Source organism: Podarcis filfolensis (assembly GCF_964270895.1).
Source record: "Podarcis filfolensis genome assembly, chromosome: 12".
Lineage (NCBI taxonomy): Eukaryota > Metazoa > Chordata > Lepidosauria > Squamata > Lacertidae > Podarcis > Podarcis filfolensis.
Genome location: NC_139614.1, coordinates 27,638,383 through 27,655,830, shown reverse-complemented (window position 1 = coordinate 27,655,830; position 17,448 = coordinate 27,638,383). Strand labels below are relative to the sequence as shown.

Here is a 17,448-nt window from a genome sequence, read left to right as displayed (position 1 = left end):
AGTCATTGTGACATTAGGGAAGGATGAGGTGGTCTGCCAATTAACTGGACTTACATTTGCAGAGTGCTGATGATTCCAGTGACGACATGATTAAAGCCTAACCAAGCATTATTAGTTCTTTATTTTTGTTGAAGAAGGGGGGGGAGACACCCCACTGATTAACAATTGCAAATATGCTCTAAATATCAAATGAGGGATATTCCCGCCCCCTCCTGTGCACATTACACACCAAAGAAAGAAAAACAGAAAGAGGGAGAGAGAGAAAAGGAAAGTCAGTTTGCTGCAGTCAAAGAGAAGCTTCCACTAAATGCCAAGGATGTAACCTGCTTCCAAAACAGCAGAGACAAAGCAATTACGGAAGAAAACTTTTCAATACACTGCCAGTAAACACCTTGTTAGGCCAAATGACTGATAGTGTCCTAAATTGTTTCAGCTGTTAATAGGCTGGAAATCCACATGACTAGAGAAGATTCTGTCAACAGTAGGAGGAGGGTGGGGGGGAAAGAAATTATAAAAAGCAGGGGTGGGGAGAGGACATACATACCAAATTATAGCACACATTTTGCAAGTTCATTCATGAACACCCTATCCTCTACTGCTGGTGAAAGCTTCCAAATCCTCTTTCTCTCAGTGCCTTGGAATATTTTACACCGGCTCAGATGCTACAATACAAACAGTCTCACTAGGTACCAAAAGGAAACTTGGTGCAGAAATGCAATCTCAAAACAGTTATTTTAAGCCTACTCTGAGCCTTCCCCTGTATTGGTTGTAGTATGGTAATGCTTTAATTTCACTCTAGACATTTGCCTGTTTGCCTTTGGAAATGGACCTAATTATATGTCTCCTCATCAAATGCAAACAGAGTAAGACAAAAGAAGCATCCCAAAGCAATAACTGATGTGGTGATAAAACACCAAAGAGACATAAACAACCCCCCACCCCCCAAAAAAAATCAGAAGAAGATACTCGCATAATAATGGTGGGCGAAAAGGGATGAATAGAAAACTGTCAGAATCCCATCCACCTCCTTCCCTGCCCTGGAATATTCCTCCCAAAAGGAAATTCCTCATGTCTCTTATGGAAATGTTCCATCTTAAAGAAAACAATGGGGTGTTTGAAAACCTGTTGAATGCAGTAATTTAGAAGGCTGCATCCATTTGTACTCAGGGCAGTAGCTCTCTTAAATATATAGGTGTATATTTCACATTCTCTCCTTTCCATTTGCAGTTTGTGCTGCCGCTCTTTTTCCATCCATAACCCCAGCAAGATTAAGTATGAACTTGAAGCTCCTTAGAATAGGGACCGTTCTTTTGGTTGCATTACTCTGTTTCTAAAAATCACTACAAAAACAGCCACAATACCTATTGCACACGACCACAACTGTTTCTTAGCTATCGCACTTTATTGTGAGGGAGTCAGGAACGAGTAAACCAAGTGGTCTGCGTTCTGGCCACAAACCTTCAGTCTGCTCCTGGCTAATTTTGGAGCCTCATTCAGATGTGAATGCTAGCAGAAAGTCACAAGTGTATCCTGGAGTTGGCCCCTTGAAAAGCGGAGATGGGCAGCTTTCTGTGCTCCTCCAGCTGTTGCTGGACTCCACCCCCCCCCCACCAGTCAAAGCCAGCATGGTCAATGGTCAGGTATGAGGTGTGCTGTAGGTCTAGCAACATCTGGAAGGTTACAAATTAGTCAACCATTTTGGGGAGTATGCATATCTGACTAGGGGGAGGGAGAGACAAAAGGATAGGCTAAGAATAACCAAGTGATGCAGATCCATTTTATACCAAAGGAAGACAAGGATGGGGAATCGTGGCCTTCCAACTTCCAACCAGCCCTAGACAGCATGGTCAATGGTCATGGATGATGCCATTATATGTCTATCCCCACCATAATAGAGCAATTAGAAGTATTCCAACAGAAGAGAAAACATGTAAGATTACTCTGCTCTCTTTATTTACACATTATTCCTTAAGAGCGGTTGGATCCAATCAAACTTCTTCTTCTTCTTCTTCTTCTTCTTCTTCTTCTTATTATTATTATTATTATTATTATTTTCACCCATCAGCCGTAACAATTTAATACAGAAGTAGAGGTGTATTGTGGATCACCAAACCAAGTTTGTAAAAGTTTTCAAAGCAATGGAGATGCAGTGCACACAAATCATGAAGTACAGTTTTATGTGGAACGGTAAAGAGTCACAGATTAGGTTTTCAACTCTCTTAACCTTGCTCAATCATACACTGTCCTTCCAAGAATGAGAATTCCTGAAACATTTCATACCTCATTTAATTGGTATGCGGTTTCTTTTTTCAAAAAAATAATTGCCAAAAAACACTGGAGCCTGTTGACCGCCATTCAGGTTCTGCTTTGCCTCTTATATAAGCAAGTGCTCTCTCTCTCTCTCTCTCTCTCTTTCTTTCTTCCTTCAAGTGCCTGCTCTCCCCAAACGCCCACCAGAAATAAAAGAACAATAAGATGCTCAACAATACTGATTTATTAATAGGCATACTGCGGCAAAATAGTGACAGAGTTCAGAGAAACCACAGGGACAAGTCATTTGCCATTTCATAGAATCAGAAGACCCCCAAGGGTAATCTAATCCAACCCCCTAAAATACAGGAATATTTTGCCCAATGTGGTGATCGAACCCACAACCCTGAGATTAAGAGCATCATACTCTACTGACTGAGGTATCGTACAGGTCCAGATATCATATGGGAACAGCCCACAGCAAAATGGGAAAGTATGGGCTTCCTCTGCAATATATTCTAGGTACAATATCTAACATATTCAAGTAATGAGGAGCAAACACCCTCCATTCTCAATTTGGATTAGAGTAAGTTGACCTATTTTCCTCACCTCAAAAAGAAATAAATCAAGAAATTGTTTAGTTTGTTTATGTCCAAATAATGAATTTATTCAGACCTCATCATGTCCCCAGTTGGGGACACAATGAGATCCAATCATTCTCCCATCCTTGCAAATCTCTCTCCTTCGCCTTCCTGTATCTTCATCCATCCCCTCTGATTACCTGCAATTGCAAAGAATTCCTCCCCCCCCCCTTGCAGGTGCAGGAACACCATGAAAGTAACCCTGGGAAATGGAGTTTTCCAAATTTTGGAGAACTACACCTGCCAGGTCTATTCATACACACTGTGATGTGTTACCTCAGTGCCAGGAACCACAGGGGAGAAATGCCATTCCCACATTTTTGTCCTCCGTCTCTACTGCTGCCCGGGAAGTGGGGGAGAGGGAGTTCTATTCTTCTCATGAGGTTAAAATCCAAGCCAGAGAAGAATTATGGTGATGTAATGATTACCTCATATTTAAAGTGAACATTACAATCCTACATTTCATATTTCCGAGCCAAGAAATATGCAAGTATTGTCTACACCACTACTTGAAAGGATTTTCAATAGACTTGATTGACCTCTGCCACCATTGCCAGTCACAATAAGCAAAAGTGGATTAGGTATACCAAGAATAAGGCAACCAATGATATCCCTGAAATATCCTTTGCAGCATCACTATGGTGAATTTCACATCCACCATAAATTTTCATATGAATCTAACAAAACATCACTGTCCTGCAATTCAGGCACTCTTGTCAGGTGGATCAAGTTCAGTTACGGCAAAATCTCATTTGTTAACATGGACTCTGTATATAAGAGGTTGCTCAAATCTTGAGAAGCTACAAGATCCTCCAGTACATCAATACTTGGAATATTCAGAATGTTCTAAGTACAAACACCCTGGGATAGCACTGCCATTTGGAACATAGTCTTTTGAATTTCGCAATGACAATGTCATGAAATGTAAGCCAAGTTGTTATCAGACCTTGCACGTGTTCCTTATCTTAAGCCAACAAGTTTGCAGGCTGCTTAAATAGAAGCATGTTGCTAAAAAAAGAAAAGGAACTGAGATACTGTCCTTACACGTCTGATGATGGACGTACCAACCAAACAGAATTTTAAGTCCAAAATGAAGCAATTCACATCAAACAGGTGAATAGCATATAGATCCATCATTATCTTACCTCTGTGCAGAAACCTACCCCTTCACATGCAAAGCCAGCATTAAGCAATGAGCATCACCCACTTTGGGCAATTAAGGAGCATTGGCAACACTCCCCCCCCCTTTTACAGTGCCTGGTTTTTCCGGTAGTGAAGGAAGTTGTAGGTGGAAAATAGATGTAAGCGCAATACAAGGCTGATGTTACTAAAAGTTCCAACACCTCACAGTTACAAAGCTTAAGATATCGACTCTGCCAAGAAAGCAAAAGATGTAGGGTTACAGAAGTAACACTAGAACACAGGAAGCCAGAAGGAGCTGTGTGATAAAGGGTTTCAGGCTCAAAAATGTAGGACTTTTCTATTCATGTTGCCTGTCCCTGGTTCTGACACCTGAAAAGAGCTTTAAAATTAAATTAGAATCTGAACATTTCCAGTCCCACAATCCGCAGGCATCTCACAAAAGAAGGTTGGAGAGTCTCAGGCACTCATGCTTCCTCTTTCCCTTACCCTCTTCAGATATCCTAACTTCAAACACTTACAAATCTAGTCTCCTAACTTCAGAGCTGCTCCTTGGTTTGCCAGTAATTAAAAAATTAAAGGGGAAAGACAATCTAAAGTTGAAAGGAACGCTTCCACAACACTGCTAAAAAGTGCCACCACAACCCAAAAGTCCACGTGTAAACATTCCAAAGTATATATTCAGAGCAGATCATTAGACTTCTTCCACTGAGCAGGTTTTCTGTTCAACCCATCTAACATTTGTTATTCTCAAAATCATTCACGGCATGATTTGCCAAGCAAGTTGTTGAATTCTCTGTAGGCCACACAGTTGCGACCAGGAATGATGCTGCCCATATTTGTGACCACCACACATTTCTCAGGTCAGCATTCCAACTACAAATGTCTGTTCCTGTTCTCTGCCCTCCATCAGATCAATCTGGAGCACGTGGTGGAACAAACCTTTCCAATCTGACTGTGCCAAGCGAGATGGGACTGAGGAATAACTTGCAGAATTAAGCTACTAAGTTGCTGACAGAATTGAAAGAGCACCAACATTCTATGAAAAGCACACTCCCTTCCAGAAGCCCTCAATGAATGGGATGAGATGAGTCTATAGTAATTCTGCTATTATTAAGTCACAAGGAGGATGTCCGTTATGGTGCTGAGAAGAGATGAGCAGATATCTGCCTATAATAGCTTTGAGTGCTGGTTACAACCATGCCTGCCAATTACTCCTGCTTTTCAAAATGTGTATTTAAGCCTGTTTGTTTCTTAATACTGTAAGAACATAAGAGTTTGCTGAATCAGACTGATGGCCCATCCAGTCCAGCATCCTGTTCGCACAGTGGCCAACCAGATGTATGTGGGAAGCCTATGAGCACAACAGCACTCTGCCTACCTATGACTCCCAGCAAATGGTATTCAGAAGCATACAGCCTCTGGCAGTAGAGACAGAACACTGACATCATGACTAGTAACCATTAATTTGTCCCTTTGAAAGCCATCCAAGTGGGTGACCATCACTGCTTCCGGTGGGAGCAAGTGCCATTGTTTAACTGTGTGTACTGTATGTAGAAATACTTCCTTTGATCTGTCCTGAATGTTCCAACATTCAGCTTCACTGATGTCCGCAAGTTCTAATGTTATGGAAGAGGGAGAAAAACTTTTATCTATCCGCTTTCTCCATGCTATACTGCTATACTATAAACATCTATCATGCCACATCTTGCTCACGTTTTTTCAAAACCAAGAAGCCCCATTCTATTCTATATTGATGCTTGAGGGACTCCCCTTTCTACCGCTTTCCATATGGAGAATTGTATAGAATTCTATCCATTTATTAGTACTCTCCACTTCCAGCCACTTAATCAATTCCTGACTCACAAGACGACGTCTTTGGTGAGAAACCTTGTCGAAAGCTTTTTGAATGCCAAGTGCTATGTCAACCAGATCATGCCTATCTATATGGTTGTTGATACTCTCAAAGACGTCTTAGCAGGTTCATGAAACAGAACTTGCCCTTGCAGAAGCCATGCTGGCTCTGCTTCAGCAAGACCTATTCTTCTATATGCTTGGTTATTTTATCTTTGACAACACTTTCCAACAGTTTTCCAGGACAGAAGTTATGCTTACTAGCCAGTAGTTACCAAGATCCACCCCCCAGAGCCTTTTTTTAAAAAATGGCATTATCTGAGGACAGAAAAGTAGCCTAGGAATAGAGACTGATCGGAGGGCCAAGTGACATTTTCATTAAAAGATCACCAATTTCACCAATAGAAAGATTCATAGCCTTACCACAACTAACTGGCTGTGTCTAGCGCTATTTTTCTCAAAAAAGAGGTGCTGGAGCTCACCATGAACGCCTCCCTTGTTCTCTTAAGAGTGGCAATGGCACCCACCTGAGAGGTGCTGGACCTGAGCTCTGGCTGAAAAAAAGCCCTGGCTGTGTCTGATAAATGCCAGAGGCTATTCCAGTGACCAGAAAGGTAACAGTAAGAATATTTGCTCAACGCTTTCCTAACTCAGAAGCATCAAGGCTGGTGTCATCTTTAGGAAGGCCCTGGGCAAAATGCTCTCTGGGAACCATATGTGCCATCCTCACAGGGGACCTCTCAGTAATCCTACAAGGCAGAAGTGAGTGGCGGGAGTCCCTTTTTTACATTTTTACCACGGCATTGGGCACACAGCAAAGCAAAGTGCTGGCCAAAACCCCAGAGAAATACAGCATCCACCCCCTATGGACCTTCTTGGGGCCTGACAGTGCCAGGCCTGAGGACAAATATCATGTCATAGTGTGAATGAACAGGCATAGCTTTCCCATTGAGGATGGACATTATTAGATCTGTAGGGGGTCATTATTAGTTCCTTCAACTTTTTTCCAGTTAGCCACCATTTATCTGTCCAGCTGCATACCAAATCCTTTGTATAATATATATCAAGTGAAGGGAAAATTCTCTCTCTCTCTTTCTCTTTCTCTTTCTCTTTCTCTCTCTCTCTCTCTCTCTCTCTCTCTCTCTCTGTGCGCATGTATAATCTTCAGTTCTCTCAGGCAAACTTCTACCTGCCAAATGTAAAATAACATTTCAGTCTTCACCTTTAGGCAGACTTGCAATCAAACCGTAGATTATTTTATTTAAAAGCAGCCCTGATTCCCGAAGTCAAACCTCAATTAATTACACTGCTCTTCCAAATGTAAGTAGTAACCATGTCTAATCTAATGAACAGCATATGCTTATTTCATGTTATGACAGAGCCATTACTTATGTCGATAAACTGCGTACACTTCCCTCAGCTGTAATAGGGGACAGGAAAATGCTCCAATTAAAGGATGCTGAAGACTATGAAGATTATTAAAAAGGAAAAGCAATCTGCTGTTCACATAAGGGCATACAACGGAGCTATTAAAAGGCCAAGATTGCATGATCCATCTCTTTCCCAAGGTATCCAATTAGATAGATCTAAGGACTGCCATTCATCCCTATGTATCACTGCTCATGATCTGGCACAGGGGACGCGGGTGGCGCTGTGGGTAAAACCTCAGTGCCTAGGACTTGCCGATCGTATGGTCGGCAGTTCAAATCCCCGCGGCGGGGTGAGCTCCCGTCTTTCGGTCCCAGCTCCTGCCCACCTAGCAGTTCAAAAGCACCCTTAAGTGCAAGTAGATAAATAGGTACCGCTTTATAGCGGGAAGGTAAACGGCGTTTCCGTGTGCTGCGCTGGTGCCGGTTCGCCAGAGCAGCTTCGTCACGCTGGCCACGTGACCCGGAAGTGTCTGCGGACAGCGCTGGCTCCCGGCCTCTTAAGTGAGATGAGCGCACAACCCTAGAGTCGGACACGACTGGCCCGTACGGGCAGGGGTACCTTTACCTTTACCTTAAGGACTGCCATTCATCCCTATGTATCACTGCTCATGATCTGGCACAGGCTGACTATGGGGCAGGTATCAAGTTTGTGAAGAGGCAAGACAGAAGATTAAAACACTGGTTTTTATTAAGATGGACATCCATTGTGTACACTCTCTATTACACACACACTTCAGGGTCTAAATTTAAAACTTTGGAGGAGACACAAATGTCTCGTAGTCACGGAACAATGACTTCTTCTCTTGTTTTATTACAGGCAAAGAGGAGCATGCTGCCTGATCCTTCTTAAAATTCTACCACATCAGATTCTTCATTAAGCACCTTTCAAAAACATAAACCTACCTTTTTATTATTATTATTAATAACAACAATAATAATTTTATTATTTATACCTCACCTATCTGGCTGGGTTTTTCCAGCCACCCTGGGCGGCTCCCAACAGAACACTAAAAACAGAATAAAATATTCAAACATTAAAATCTTCTTTAAACAGGGCTGCCTTCAGATGTCTTCTAAAAGTCGGATAGTTGTTTATTTCTTTGACATCGGGTGGGAGGGCGTTTCACAGGTTGGGCACCATTACCGAGTAGGCCCTCTGCCTGGTTCCCTGTAACCTCACTTCTTGCAGTGAGGGAACCACCAGAAGGCCCTCGGAGCTGGACCTCAGTGTCCGGCTGAATGATGGGGATGGAGACGCTCCTTCAGGTATACTGGGCTGAGGCCATTTAGGGCTTTAAAGGTCAACACCAACTTTGAATTGTGCTCAGAAACGTACTGGGAGCCAATGTAGATCTTTCAGGACCGGTGTTATATGGTCTCGGTGGCCACTCCCAGTCACCAATCTGGCTGCAGCACTCTGGATTAGTTGTAGTTTCTGGGTCACCTTCAAAGGTAGCCCCGTGTAGAGCGCATTACAGTAATCCAAGTGGGAGATAACCAGCAGTTGCAAATGCTTAATGCAGGGACAGGTTCTTCTTGGTTCCTTCCACCCATTCATGTGGCTTTTCTTACATTGCACTGTTTGGTGTCATCTGTTGGGTGGTGCCCTCTATGGAGGTACAAAATCCTGGGGTACATGATTGTTCTCCCAGTTGAGAGAAGGGCTCTCTTCTGATCAAGTGGGCTTTGGAGGTTATTGAACAAATGCCTACAAAACCTGCTTTACTGGAAGTGAAAGTTGAATGAGCTTACAAGCAGGAAACTCCCACCCCTTAAAACTGCATTGAACTCTCTGAAAAAAAGCTATTGTGTCTTTCCAGCCTAAGCACACCAACACGACATGTATAGATGGCATTAAGCAAGACCGAATGCTGGACAGGGTGACAAAAATCAAATACATGGGATCAGACAGAAAGAGAGAAAGAGCTTGAATTACCTTTCATATCCAAGGCCCCCATAACCACTTCAAATCCTGAAGAATAAAAAACCCTGATTTGCAGTTGTAAGCGTCTGAACTGAACCATCACATACAGTATGCAAAATCATATGTACTGCTGTTTATCAAGCAAAAAGCTTATTTACATGAAATCAAAGCTGAGTGCCATTCACACTTTTAAATGGGCACCAACTTTACTGCATATAAACCTGCATTTTCAGTGGTAAGTAAATGTGAAGGCAAGATGCACAAACACAGGTGAGCAATTTTTTCTTAAATCAATAGCTAAGCACATAGGACTTGTTTAGAGAAATCGAAGGGACAAAAGACAGACAGAAACATGCCACAAAGTTCCCAGTGTATTGTTTTCAGATAAGCTGCCCTGATTATAGCCCCTGGAAGGAAACATTTGAAAATATAAATAAATGTCACAATTTGGAAAAGAAAGAAAAGAAAACATATGGAGTGGTTAGGCATCTGAGGCCATGTGGAAGGAATCTGATGGACCTAAGATTAGGAGATTTAACCTTCTTAATACAAACCAAAATGTAAACCCCTAATAAAAGAGTGAACAACAGAGCTTAGCGAAATAAAACTTTGGCCTGACAAGTGAAGAAAAAAAATCCTCAACAATGATAACATACTTACACTTTAAAAAATCAAGTAGGTTAAAGAAAAGACAGGTCATTAAATCTCACGCATGTGCCTTAAATGTCAAAAAGCAAGTCAGCGGAATAGGACCCAAGACCTGCCAACTTCCATGTATGGCAAGAGGGCAATTTCAGTAAGCAAAGCGTGTTCACCTCATAGCAGCAAGGTCATTTAAAAAAAAAAAGTTTCCAAAAGGATTAAACATCAATACTGTCTATATACATTGGCAGCGAGCAGCCATTTATTTTATAGTAATATTGTGCCAGTTGTGTATCAGATCAATACTGAGGCTAAATATATCAAGGTCTTTGTACCCTTCAGAGTTAGGAGTTACATATTAATAAAAAAATCTCCACAGTCTGCAGAAAAACAAGAACTACTTATTAAAACCAAAATAAAGCTTTCAAGTTGCTACTACAACCACAGATTAAAGGCATTATTGACTAGGAGGAGCCCAGTGGCAAGCCTTCTCTCTCTTGCTATATTCATGAAGAATAGCCTTCCTCAAATTTAAGTAAGTCTTCCATCCTTATATATAAAGAGCGGGGGGCAGGGAGGAATACGGCTAAATACAGACTAATGCTTGGGGCTAACCACAAAATGAAACCATAGAGGTCAGGTGCAAAGGAAAGCAGTCAACTATATTATTAAAATTATTTCACTCAGCTGAAGCGAGAGGAGAAGTAGTCAAGGAAGACTACTTTACTCTCATCTGTAAAAGTTCATGCTGGGCCAAAACCTGCCCTCCAAACTTCCCTTGCCCTGCAAATATGGATAGAAGAAGGCATCAATTTCCATTCTGCCCAGAATTATACATTTCTCCCCATTTTTGCAGCTTCCTCAACTGCCTGAACTTCTTCAATCTGAAAAGGCCCCATGAGAGAAGTTTGTTCTTTAAATTACAAACAGCTGTCAGATGCATAGTAGGCAGCCTCCCCAACTTCCCCTACTTAAAGGAAAGCACATTTGAAGACATAGATTGCAGGCACCCAAGGTGGCTGCAGTTGCAGAAAACCAGAGATGGTATGGGAAGAAAGGACACTCACAATCACCCCTGGGCCCCCTTGAAATATGGGGCAGAATTTTTTTCCAAGTGCTTTGTTTTTTCCTGCGGAAAATCTTCTACTTCCTAAGTTCATTAGTAAAAATGAATGGATGCCAATTGCAAATAAATATCCAGCATTTTTTCTAGCATTGATAACTAAATACAAGTGAAATAAACATGCCAAATTAGAGCACTCTCTTGGGCATCAGTGAATTTTCTGATGCAAGTTACCCTACACAGGCTATACTCAAATGCAAATTATTACATAGGGAAGTTTTCCAATTAAATATATCCCAGAAAACCTACATCACTGCTGGAAAGGTTAAGCACAGCAACACCTCACCTGCGAAAATTTCTCCAATATCTTCTCCTGCCTTTTATAGTTCTTGAATATATGATCCGGGGGGGGGGGGGATTGCCACAGCGCTAGTAAACATTTCTGACTTGGATAGATTCTGGATAAAGATGCATAATATTTTTGTTTTGTTTTTTAACATTGCGGAGTGATTCAGTTTTTTCTAAAGAGGATCGGGCATCAGGTGATGTGAAAAACCATTGCCTGAGACCGTGAAGAGCCACTATAATCCAGAACAAGCATTACTGAACTACCTGCTCCTAAAACATCCCTTTCAAACCCCCACTCAGCCATGAAACTCACTGGGTAACCTTGGGCAGCAACCATCTCTCAGCCTAACCTACCTCACAGGGTTGTCGTCATGGGCATAAAATGGGGAGTGAGAAAATCATATATACCACCTTGAGCTCCATGGATAAAAAGTGGGCTATAAATGCAAAACCATCATCATCATCGTTAGTCTTTACACAAAATCAGGATCAAAAGAAAGAGGAAGTACTACTGCTTCAGCATAGTGTGCAGGAGGCTGTTACAGATCTTAAAACCTCAAGAACAGAATAGAGTAGCAATGCGGGGAATCTAGGCCAGTGCTACTATGGTCCTCTGCAGATGGCAGCAATGAGATCACAGCAGTATAACAGCAGTCATGCGTAAATGCCGCCTGCAACTCCCTAAGATGGCTCCAGCTCAGAGTGACAACATAGTCGACGGCCTGAGGTGACTGCAAAGTCAACGCAGCAACAACCCCAGTGAAAACACCTGCCTAGAAGTGCCCTTAGAAATTATCAGCAGCATGCTGGACTAGGTTAAGTCCTTTCCTTAGACTTAGAAGTGCTCTTCTAGCATTCCTAGGATGTTGTAGTGGTTATCTGTACACACATCCGAAGCACACAAAGCAGTAACAGCCAATGAACTGCAAGGCTCTAGAATCAGCAGGCAAGGAGCCCAGCATAAACAAAAGATTCCCAAGTAAGAATCCCAAGGTGTATGAGCACGGGAGATTATACACTACTAGAGGAGCTTGACATATTGCAAAATTTAAGTGTGCATTATTTCAGTGCAATAGGCAGACAGATTTTGCTGAAATATTTGGGCTGATGACTGCTTTGAAGAGACAAACGGACAGAGAAACTCTCTTTAGGCATTCTTCATGGGGAGGGGATTTGCAACAAAAAAAGCTAGATTTGTCCCACATTGCTTCTCCAGTCATTTCCCTCCAACTCGGGGAAGGTGATGATCAAACCAGCAAAATGAGACGGAGCTAGCATCCTTGCCCCCCACAGTGCCACCCCAAGAGAAATGCCTGATTTCAATTAATTGATTGTGATTTTATGTAAATTGTGCTACTTTTATTGCTGTTAGCTACTCTGAGCCCGGCTTCAGCTGGGGAGGGCAGGATATAAATTTATTTATTTATTATTTATGGTGGCTTTAGATCAGGAGTGGGAATCTCTGACCTTCCAGATGACTCTGAGCTACAGCCCCCATCATCCCTGAGCACTGGCCATGCTGCTTAGGATTGAAGTCCAAGAACAGGCTTCCTCAACCTTGGCCCTCCAGATGTTTTTGGCCTACAACTCCATGATCCCTACCTAGCAGGACCAGTGGTCAGCGATGATGGGAATTGTAGTCTCAAAACATCTGGAGGGCCGAGGTTGAGGAAGGCTGTCCAAGAACATATTGAGGGTCACAGGGAGGGTTCCATCATTGCTTTAATCAGATGCTCCCTGCAACTACAGCTTAAAAATATATTCAAGACTTTTTTCTTTTCTTTTTTTAAAAGCCAGAAGCTACTTTTGCCATATCTACCATCATATTTTCACTTCTAACAACACCAATGCTGTATTTGCTAAGAAACATTCCCAAGAAAGCAAAAACCTTGAGATGAGATGTGAATATTTTTTTTCTAACTTCAAAGGGAACTATTCTGCAAGGCTGTTGATAAGAGTATCTTTGCATCATTTTTTTTAAAAAAAGGCCCTCAGCAGCATTTGCAAAGAAGAAAATACCTTTGCTTCTTCTACTCAATCTATTCCCCCGCTTTCTTTTTAAATATCACCTAATTTGAGTCAAATTCACCAAAAAAAAAGAAAAGAATTACTCCATCATAGTAACATTAAGTGATGCCCTGCATGTAAGAAACAAACGTAGCAGATTGAATGCCTGAAAACAAAGTTTTCACATCACTCAACATTATCTCAAATTATAATACTTTAAAAGAGGCAATTCAGCACTGGAGTGTTGATTAAGAAAGATATTTCAGTGGAACACACTAGTGCATGAGTGAATGAGCCCTCAGGCACTATTCCAGATTATGTTCTTCCAAGCAAACTGGCGCACCCAAGAACTAACACAGCCACCTGCCTGGTGATTGCATGAGCCACAAAGGAGCCTCAAGGAGCTTTCAACCTGTTGCTGCAGCCAATTCTACATATGTACCAACTATCCCTGTTTTGCTCTCTACAACAATGCAGAAACTTACTATACGGCCCTGACCGAAGGAGATGCAAATATCTGGAGTTAAGGCACATATACAGAAAAGAAAATATATTCCCAAGCACGCTTGAACACACCCTATTCATGTTCTTCAAAGCAGTACCCAACATATCCTGTTGCAAAGAGATTTGTGGCACCTTAAAGACTATCGGATTTATTGTGGTATAAACTTTCATGGACTAAAGACTACATGTTAACGGATGAAGGGGACTCCAGTCCACTAAAGCTTATGCTGTAATGAATTTGTTGGCCTGTATGGCAGTGCAAGACACATTAATGGACTTCTCCTTCCTTGCAATTTGCTTGAGCCTGTGTCACTTTGCACTACAGTGGTACCTTGAGTTACAAACGCCTCAGGCAACAAATGCTTTAGGTTACAAACTCCGCTAACCTGGAAGAGTTACCTCGAGTTGAGAACTTTGCCCCAGGATGAGAATGGAAATTGTGTGCTGGCGGTGCAGTGGCAGCAAGAGGTCCCATTAGCGAAAACACGCCTCTAGTTAAGAACAGTTTCAGGTTAAGAACAGACCTCTGTAACGAATTAAATTCATAACTAGAGGTACCACTGTATAAGAATTTGTATCCCGTTTGAATCTGCTACTAGCTTGGCATTGATTCTCCCGCCCCACCTTCCCACTCCCATCAGTTTTGAAATTTATGAGAATCACCTATGTATAAGCGTGTCGCCCCCATTCTCTGACCCCCTCTGCCCCAAATAGTTCTTGTTTTCCGCTCTAGATAGATTTGCAGTTTCTCTGTGGTCTTCACAATTCTCGCAGAGCATAACCTTTGTTACTTCTGCAAAGTTCTCTGTTGCAAAAATCAAAACCGTATGCCTGCATTTATAGCGCTATACATAGCAAATCTATATAATGTACCTCTAAGAGATTCACCTCTTTAAATCACCCAACAGCTTTGCTTACTCCAATATTTTACGCAGCTCATGGATGTAACTTACACAGCTAAATCTGTGTTGGAAACTCTGCAACCTTTGCCGGATTAACTCCCCGGGAAGCTTCCTGACCTTTCCTTTGGAAAAGGAAAGCAAGGAAAAAGCAAGAAAGACAAACAAATGCTCTTTTGATAGGATTGTGTAAATTGTAGCTGAGGTGGTTCCAGTTAACAAAGAACATTAAGGAAACACCTATGCCCCAATCCAGGCATCCCCAAACTCGGCCCTCCAGATGTTTTGGGACTACAGTTCCCATCATACCTGACCACTGGTTCTGTTAGCTAGGGATGATGGGAGTTCTAGTCCCAAGACATCTGAAGGGCCGAGTTTGGGGGTGCCTGCCCCAATTCAAAAGTTGTTTGTGTTCAGAGCAGCCAAAGACATGCATATGAACTCCGTTCAAGCCATTTAAAATGCAACCCAAACAGGGGAAGTGAGAGCTGGGTTCAAGTTCTCTGCCTGCCCCAGATTCCTCACCAAACCAATGGCAGATTGAAAGACACAGCTCTAACAACTGGATCAGATATGAGAACTATGCATGCAGCATCCGTTTCTACAAGTATTATTATTATTATTATTATTATTATTATTATTATTATTATTAGGCTAGGCACAGGTCTGCTTTTAAGCCTGCAGAGAGCCTCTAACTGGATTAGGGCATTTCTGTCCGAGGGGGAAGTGCTTACTCAAGAAACCCTGACAATATTTGACAGGGTTTCTCATTCACAGTTCATAGCCCTTCTCTACGAATCATTGATTTATTCTGTACAATAGTCGGTGAACTTTGCACTCCCAGAGAAAGAATTTGGGTAATACCTAGAAATGGCCCTTGACCTCAGGACAGACACCCAATTTAGTGGGGTGGGTCACAAGTCACACACCCCTGCTGTTTTATTTTTAAAGATATCGTAGGATTATTTTTCCAGCCCACAATTTCCTCCAAAGGAGCCCAAAGGGTAACAGATTCAAAATATATGAACTGAGTTCTGCACTTTCGGGTTTTTTTGCACATGGAACTGCAGTGTTGGCAGGGAAGAGCTGTAGAGTTGGGAGGGACCCTGAGGGGCATCTGGGCCTTTAAAGGGGCTCTTGTATTATAATATAGGAAGCAGTATTGTAATATATGGAAGTGGCATTGGAAACATATGGGTCATTTAAAGCTCTATGATACTACTTCAAGCAGCCATGGCTTCCCTGAAAGAATCTGGGGAACGGTAGTTTGTTAAGGGCGCTGAAAGTATTTAGGAGACTCCTATTCCCCTCACAGAGCTACTATTCCCTAGAAGGAGGGATTAACTGTTATACTACTGTGGGAATTGCAGCTCTGTGAGAAGAACAGTTTCCAGGATACCTGAGGGGAAGCCAGGACTGTTAAAGTGGCATCATACTGTTCCAAATGTATTGTGCAGACGGAAGTCCTTGGTTTGAAAACTTAAGTTTAACATACTGTCTTTGAACTCCAACTATTTTGTCCAAACTCCATTTCAAGGCAACACAGCTGGTTTCGTATCATGCAGGGGGGGAAAGAGAGAGATACCATTTGACATGGGGCTCACAGGCTATTATTTCACAGTTTTACTCATATCACTAAACATAGCACAACATGTTTCTTTCACTTGTATCTGTTTAATGTCATCTTCTACAACACCTTAATGTTAAAATTAACAGGTACTTGATTTCAAAGGTTACATTCCCCCCCCATCAATAACTTACTTAAGCAAGCGAAAAATTAGTTATACAGTCTGCTGGAATACGGAAGGGTTGTCAAGGAAGTCAAATTTGAGAAAACAATTCCAAGCTGACTGGAATTGTCATATTTACCTCAAGGGGAACGATGGATTAGAATCCAGTCATACTTTAAAGCTGTTTAAATGTGTAGAGGGGAAGGATCTGTGTTATGGGACACTCTTGAAGCTCTGTCGCTTAGTTTCAAGGAAAATGGGTCTTTTTCTCTCTCTCTTTTTAGAATGCTAGTTTTTGAGGTGGAAGACACACACAAGATCATGGCAAAATACCACATTACCATATTCTGAAAGGAACATTTGATGTTATTTTCAGTATCTATGATTTGCGAATGACAGGGCGGCGGGGAGTTCTTTCACAAAACCTCTTTATCACATAAAATGAGAGAGGAAAATCACCAGTGGTGACTCTTTGGCCACAGAGTCAGTCATGGGGAAAATAGGTTTACTCTTTAAATAAAGCTGCTGGTAGAACTGCCAGTGGTTCCAGAAGAACAGCCTATTGCTGTCTACTCAGAAGCAAGCTCACTGTACTCCCAGGTTGAATGTGCAAAGCAGCTTGAGGGTCACATTCTATCATGGGCAGCCATCCAATGGCAGGTGAGGCCAAGTGTCGCCAGAGACAGACCACTCTCCATCCAGGCAAGCAAGAGGTTCAAGGACACATTCCAGCTAGGTATAATCACTGGAGACTTAGAGCAGGGTCAGTGAAGGGTTGTGGCCTAGGCAGAGGCCTGAGGGCCAAACAGAGAGGCATGAAGGGCCACATCCAGCCCCTCTAGTTGAGGTTCCTCATCCCTGGTATATTGGATTGCAGCTTAAGAAAACAACAACAACAGACCTACTAAAAACGGTTCTCAAGAACTTTGGGGGCAGGCATGAACTCTCAAGGGACCCCCTTTCGCCTCTGTTATGTGCACACATGTGAATCTCTTTCCAGCAATACAATGCAGGAA

General features: G+C 42.2%; 1 protein-coding gene across 6 annotated transcripts in view; it reads right to left on the bottom strand.

The window, feature by feature from the left end:
* The window catches only part of ETV1 (ETS variant transcription factor 1), a 92,172-nt gene that overhangs the window by 59,505 nt on the left and 15,219 nt on the right, over window positions 1–17,448 (bottom strand). The gene's annotated exons all lie outside the window — the stretch shown is intronic.